We start from the raw sequence: 7,469 nt of genomic DNA, 5'->3' as shown, positions 1-7,469 counted from the left end.
TTGCTTTTCATGCTGTGGGCGGTTTCCTTTGCTGAGTAGAAGCTTTTTTGTTTGATGTAGTCCCACTTGTTTATTTCTGCTTTTGGTGCCTGTGTTTTTGGCATCCTGCCCAAAAAGCTGTTGCTCAGAACAATGTCAAGGAGCTTTTTGTCCCTACATTTTCTTCTAGGAGCTTCAAGCTTTCAGGTCTTTCATGTAAGGCTTTAATGCATCTTGAATTCATTCCTGCATGTGACGTAAACTAAAAAGTATAATTTCATTATTTTGCATGTAGGTATCCAGTCTTCCCAACACCATTTATTGACGAGACTCTCCCTTCCCCACTGCATTTTCTTGGCACCCTTATCAAAGATCAGTTGACCTTACATGCGTCTATTTATCTCTGGGTTCCCTATTCCGTTCTATTGGTCTATGTGTTTTTATGCCAAACAGGAAGCTGTCTACAGGCCAAAGAGAGGGGCCTCAGTGGAAACCCATCCTGTGAGCATCTTAATCTTGGACGTCCAGCATCCAGAACTGTGAAGAAATAAATTTCTGCTGTTTATGCCCCCCAGTCTGTGGTATTTTGTTATGGCAGCCCAAGCCGGCTAATGCAGCATGTAAATCCTGGCTGGCTGACCGGATGCCCTTAGCCGGCCTCAAATGGCTGCTCTTTCCACAGCTGTGGACTGGCATCTTATTTTCCTTTTTCCCATATTAAGATGAGTGTCCACCGTGCAGCCCTCATTCCTGGAGGTGGGGGCACAAGCCATCACTTAGCATCAATCAACGGATGCTAAGGAAACCGGAAATGATAAACATGAAGGTCAAAGCTCTTGATGGTCACCACCTCTCCATGGGTTCTGAGGCTTGCCTTTGCTAACAATGTGTTAACAGAATTCTTGAAGCCTTGGGCACAAGGCCAATGGCCCAGCAAATGGTCCTATTAGGTTGCTTCTAAAAAACAATACAGGCCAAAGAACAAATGACCAAATATGCCCCCTGGCTGCCAGTTTGCAACCCCTGAATAGCAGCTAAATATTGCCCATTTGGGCTAGAGGAAAACATTTCTAGAAGAATTCTGGGCAGCGGGTCAGTCATCGACCTCTATGTATTTGGGCGGTGGCATCAAGGAAACAGGAGCTTTGAAAATATGTCCTTTTTCTGTGATGGGTAAAGAGTAGATAGAGCATTTGACTTCAAAAAGCATGCGGTCTAATCAAAGAGAGGTGACAAATGCATCAGTGCATCTTCCTTGGATTGGCCCACGCGAGGCTCTATCAAAAGGCACAAGAGGTACCAGAGGCAGGTGGTCACAGTGGCCACTTTAATAATCTGACATGGGATGGGCGCCTGGGGGGCTCAGTCGGTTAAGCTTATGACTTCAGTTTAGGTCATGATCACACCGTTTGTGGGTTTGAGCTCCACGACGGGCTCTGTGCTGACAGCTCAGAGCCTGAGCCTGCTTCAGATTGTGTCTCCCTCTCTCTGCCCCTCCCCTGCTTATGCTCAGTCTCTCTCAAAAATGAATAAATGTTTAAAAAATAATAATAAATCTGACATGTGAATCTGACACTGGTGAGGACAGGACAGGAAGGAGAGGCATCTTTTGAGGATGAAAACACAGCCTCCCACAATCCTCTTGCGTTGGCTGAGTGGCCCCTCAGGGCATCCACGACCTCTCTGTTCAGGAGACGGATCACAAACCCATGGGCAGAGTGCTCCCACTGGTATTTACAGCCCAAGTTCTACAAACCAGAGAACAGGAGGGCCCATCGTCTGCGGCCTCGTGTACGTTTACGTTCATTTCTCTGCAGATCGGCCACTTCTCTGGGATCTGGGGGAGAATCTCCGAGAACGATGCTCTCAGAGCCCGTTCAGCGGAGAACAGTGGTGACGCTGTGAAAGGCGGGCGGAGGGGAGCGCGGACTGCGCCCCCTTTCTCTGGGTGGGTCCGTCACCGCTCTCACCCCTGCTGACGCACAAGCGATGGATTTCAGCCCAAAACAGTGTGCAACAGAATCCCCCCCCCGCCCCCCCCCCCCGTGACGTCACACTTGGTTTCACGGCCAGGGGGACAACGTGAAGACTCTCTGGGGGAGAGTTAATGCTTCTGCTTGGTCCCTGCCCACGTTTTGCAAACTACACACCCAACAAGTCCCAGGCAAAGGGAAGGTCAGACGTGGCAAAGGGGCAGCCCCGTCTGAGTGAAGCTCAGGAGAAAGCACACCTGCTCCGGCTCCGGGCAGCCACAGGCAGCAGGGTCATGAGCATTTGTGCATACCTTGGGCCAGGTTGCTTCTGTGGCCGGGCCACGTGGGTAATCTTGCAGCGTGGACTTGCTGGAGGGTGGGGGCCCTCGGCACAGAGGGGCTTCACCTCTGACGCGCGGATGGATGGCTCTTGCTCAGGCTCCCCCACGTGTGCTTGCACAGTGCTGACCACACCTCGTGGTGCCCCTACGCCTCCAGGGTCAGGGAGAGCTGGGGTTATGCTCCAGATTCTTAGCTGGTGACGCCCCTCATGAGAGCACACGGCCTATGACACATCCTCACGTGCTATTTGTTATTCTTTTTAATGTTTTATTTTTGAGAGAGAGAGAGAGAGCGCATATGCATGCGCAGGGGAGGGGAGAAGGGGGGGACAGAAGATCAGAAGAAGGCTCCGCACTGACAGCAGAGAGCCCGACACAGGGCTCGAACTCATGAACTGCAAGATCATGACCTGAGACAAAGTCAGATGCTCAACCAACTGAACCACTAGATGCGTCTCTTATTTTTCCAAGACGTGCTTCTTCTGAACGCCTCTGCACCCAACCCCCTGCTCCAGCAACAGCAGAAAGGTGCCTGCCACAGCAGTCGCTTGCCCGAGTGGCCCCAGAGAAACGTCTTTGCTTCTACAATTAAAAGTCTTTCTGCTCTGGAGAAAGACAGAGAAAAATGGGGGGTGCCAGAGTGTCTCAGTTGGTTGAGAGTCTGAGTTTGACGCAGGACATGATCTCATGGTTTGCCAGTTCAAGCCCTGCATCTGTGCTGACAGCTCAGAGCCTGGAGCCTGCTTCGGATTCTGTGTCTCCCTGTCTCTCTGCCCCTCCCCTGCTCATGCTTGGTCTCTCAAAAATAAATATTAAAAAAATGTTTAAAATAAAGGAGTCCCAAGCTGCAGGGAGAGAGATGGTGGAGAATGGTTTCCATTTCCTCTTCCCTTCCAGTTTTAAACCCCTTGATTCTAAAGATCTCGAGTCAGAAAGGACTTTGGAGAGAAAACGGTGCAATCCTCCAATGTTGCAGAGGAAACAGAAGCCTAGGAAGGGAGGGGAGGTTTACCGTCTCATGGCTCATTAGCTGCACGTGTGGCAGTGTGGGAGGTGTGTGTGTGTGGAGGGGGGGGTCTGAGTATGTGTGCACTCACGTGTGTGGTGTGCATGCATGTGTGTGCCTGCATGAAGGGTGGGAGGTGGTGAGCAAGGCAGGGCGAGAGAGAAAGAGAGAGAGAGAGAATGCCTCTCTTTACTTTCACAGATCACCCCAGAGATTTTCCTGACTTTACAGGTGGAACTGAAGATAAATGGATTAGCCAGGTGAATAAACCTGTATTAAAAAACCCTCTGAAAAAAATCAATTTGAGAGAGAAGATTTGGGAAAATAAAATATGATCAACTGTGTCAGATAGCTTGAATAAATCGATGTCTGCAAGTCGGGTAAACAATTTCTGATCTATGGCTCCCATGGTACCCTTGTAGTTAACGCAGTAATTGGACCGTGGGATGAGGCCAGGCCAGAATGCAAGGCATTAAAAATGATGTTTCTTCAAGTGAAAATTAATTTATTTGCTGACCAACAAAGACCAAGGTAATTTCAGAATTTTAAGGATGGCAAGACATCATAAAATTGTTTACACTTTTCACCCCCCCGCCTTAAATTAGGCATGGAACCTGATTGGAAACGAAGAAGAAACCAGCCTCTTGGGCCCCACGCAAGATATTCTGAGCACAGAGGCCATCAGCTGACACTGGGAGGGCATGGTTGCTCGGCGGCAGCAAGGGCAGGGGCAGGCAGGGCCCCGCACTGTGCTCTGGAGAGCCAGCATCGATGCCTGCGGCAGGAAGGAAATCAAGGCAACATGGAACGTCAGAGGAGGTTTGCTTTTCTGCTCTAGGCCTTCTCCACACATTCGCAGAAGTTATAGCGGGAACTTTTGGTACTGGAAAGAGTCCATGACAGAGAAAGGTTGAGTCCACTGTTGAAATAAAAGCAAGACCGAAGGCGATGGGGTGCACCTTAGCGGAAAAGGAAGGTGCAATGTGAGGAGGAAATGGTACAGGTGGCCCCGCGGTGAAGGTGGTGTCCGCCTGTGCGACTTGTAGGACTCCCGAAGGCCCACACGGCGGCCAGAGTGAGGATCTTCGTGTGAAGTCCAGCTCGATGGTGCTCCAGCCCGAATCACGGGGACGCCGGAGCCGCTGCTTAGCAGCTTGAGAAGTTTTGTTTCATAAAATAGGTCTAACGGGTGGAAAGCAGAAAACTTCCCATAAAACAAGTGCCGAGGAGCAAGGGGTTATCATTTTCGCCCCCTGGGTCTTCTCTTTGTGGCTGTCTCTTTCCAATTCTGCATTCGGTGACTTCACTGTTGTAGCTTTTTTGAAATAGGTCCCGATGGGAGTATTCACAGCATCGAAATGTGAGCTGATCTATAGTATTTGCCCAGTGTTGTTGGACTTACCAGCTCACCGTTGCTGAAAACCTTCCTTGGGCTCAGAGTGCAGTCATCGAAGGCAATCTTCTGCACGATGGCCTCCACTATGCATTCAGATTTCTCCCCATCGCCCACTCTGCACCAGCTTGCGAGCCTTCCTGTGCTCTTTGGAGTTCCCTTGGACAGCCTATTCCTCTGCCTGGAATGCTTCTTTCCCAGATCTCTGTGTGACCCTCTTCCAGGCCTTAGCTGAAGGGTTAACATCCTCAAAGGGATTCTCTGACTTCCTCCTCTTCAGTCACTGTCACATTGGCCTATTTTATGTTCTTCACAGGACTCACTATGCCCTGAAATCCTCATAATGCTTTCCTGGTCTGGCTTCCTGCTAGACAGAACTTCCTAAATGTGGCCATCTGAATGCACAATTTTCCTCAGAGTCCAGCTCAATGCCTGGACTATCCCAGGGTCTCAGTCAATAGCTCCTGAATTCAATGAGTGAGTAAAAGAGGGCATGAGTGAGGAGGCGAATGAATGAGAGAGTGGATGGGTAAGTAGATGGATGAATGAGGGAGTGGATTCATGAATCAGAGAGCCTCAAATACCACTGTGGACTAGTCACCTTTTTTGGTAAGCTTTGCTCTTCCATTTCTGTTCTGAAAGTAAATAATTTCATTTTTAAATATTTATTTACTTTTTCAGTAAGCCCTATCCCCAACATGGGCCTTGAACTCATAGCCCTGAGATCCAGAATCACACGCTGTACCAACTAAGCCAGCCCGGTGGCCCTGTCAGTAAGCAATTTCAGAGACAATCCTACTTCCAATGATCAAAATAAGCTTCTCTTTCCTCTGGGCAAAGGAGGCCAGAAGAGTTGGCCCAATGGAAGAGGCCAAGCAAAGAAAAGGCCACCAAGTACAGACTTTGCTCATCTAATTCTGCCAAATGACATATCCGGACACTGTGTCGAGAGCTACAGGCAATACCACCTGTAACAAGAGAAATGAAAACTACAGCTCCATTTTAAAGAACTCTCAGGGGGTGCCTGGGGGGCTCAGTCAGTTAAGCATCTGACTTGGGCTCAGGTCATGATCTCACGGTTTGTGGGTTCGACTCTGCATTGGGCTCTGTGCTGACAGCTTAGAGCCTGTCGCCTGTCTTTGGATTCTGTGTCTCCCTCTCTCTCTGCCACCCCCCCCCCCGTTCATGCTCTCTCTCTCTCTCAAAAATAAACAAGCATTAAATAATGAAAAATAAAGAACTCTCACATGGAGAACATTAAACAATGTGCTAACAGACTCTGTTGGACGATCGTCAGAACAGACACTCCCGCATGTGGCTTGTGGGTGGCTCCTTTGACACAATTAAAAATCCAAATGCTCTGCCCTTTGACCTAACTATTCCACATCCAAACATTTATGCAACAGATTTCTGTTCACACAGGCACAAAATTTCGAGTTTAGCAGTTTAGTAATTGTGGCAAAAGTTTAGCAACAAAGTAAGAGTCCCTCAGTGACGGGCTAGTTGAGCCAAGGGGCTGGTTCAGCCAATTACAGCATGTTCAGAAAATGAAATATTACTGAAAAGGTACAAGGAAGCTGTTTATGCGCTAATATGGAATGTTCTTCAAGGTAGCATAGATGAACCATAGGCGTATGCTACCATTCGTGTAAAAATGGGCAAAGTGAGACATGGATGCATGATGTACCTGTGTATGAACACGCCCAGAAGGATGTAGAAGGAATTGGGGCCCCGGTGGATTCTGGGTAAGGGAGCAGATGGCCAAGAAACAGGAGTAAGAGGACTTTTTACTGTGTGTTGTGAATTTCAACCACATGAATTGAGAAATGCCGTCTTTNATGCTCAAGCGCTGAAGGTTTGATCAAACCTAGCCAAAGGGTCACTAGTTGGAGACCTGTGCATGGACCCTGGCCTGTGCAGAGAGCTGAAAAGGAGCGGTGCCTGGCACAAGCTCTATCTGCAGCTGTAATGCGCCGGGGGAAGTTGTAGCTCTTCTCCATTGTTCTCTAAGGAGGGTGGATTCCAGCGACAGAACGATCCGGTTTACAGACTTCAGCTTTCCCCCCTGCCTCATTGTACGGCCTTCAGGGGCCTTTGCTCTGCTTGAAGACGGCGTTAACAAGTTTATGTGGGCATGCGAGATGAAAGGAGGGGACACTCTGCTCAAGTGCCACGTGTATTAAAAAGGAGCAAAATGCAGAGAGAAGACAGAGGTGGGGGGAGGCGAGGNTCCCTTCCTTGGTCTGTATATAAAACCTTTACTCAATACAACTGTGCCTATTTTTTTTTAAACATGTATTTTGAGAGAGAGAGAGAGAGCATGCGAGTAGGGAAAGGGTAGAGAGAGGGAGAGGAAGAGAATCCCAAGAAGGCTCCATCCCATCAGCACAGAGCCTGACATGGGGCTCGATCCCATGAACTGTGAGATCATGACCTGCGCCGAAATCAAGAGTGGGCCGCTCAACCAACTGAGCCCCTGAGGCACCCCTGACTCCCAAATTCATTTTAAATATCAGAGTTGGTTGCAAGGATCCAGGGATTCTACTCGTAGGAAATCGTGCATATATACACAGAAGAATTAAAAACAGACGTTCCAGTAAAAACTCGTACCCAAATATTCATAGCAGCAGGATTCACAGAATCTAAAGGTGGAAACAACCCAACTGCTCATGAATGAACGAATGGATGAAACAAATATGGCGCCCTCCTGCAGCAGGTATCCTTTAGCCATAAATACGAATGGCTCTCAGGTCAGGCCGCAACACGGACGTGCCTGG

This window comes from Crocuta crocuta, unplaced genomic scaffold (genome assembly GCF_008692635.1).
Source record: "Crocuta crocuta isolate KB4526 unplaced genomic scaffold, BGI_CrCroc_1.0 scaffold124, whole genome shotgun sequence".
NCBI classification, from domain to species: Eukaryota; Metazoa; Chordata; class Mammalia; order Carnivora; family Hyaenidae; genus Crocuta; species Crocuta crocuta.
This window is presented reverse-complemented; position numbering follows the sequence as displayed.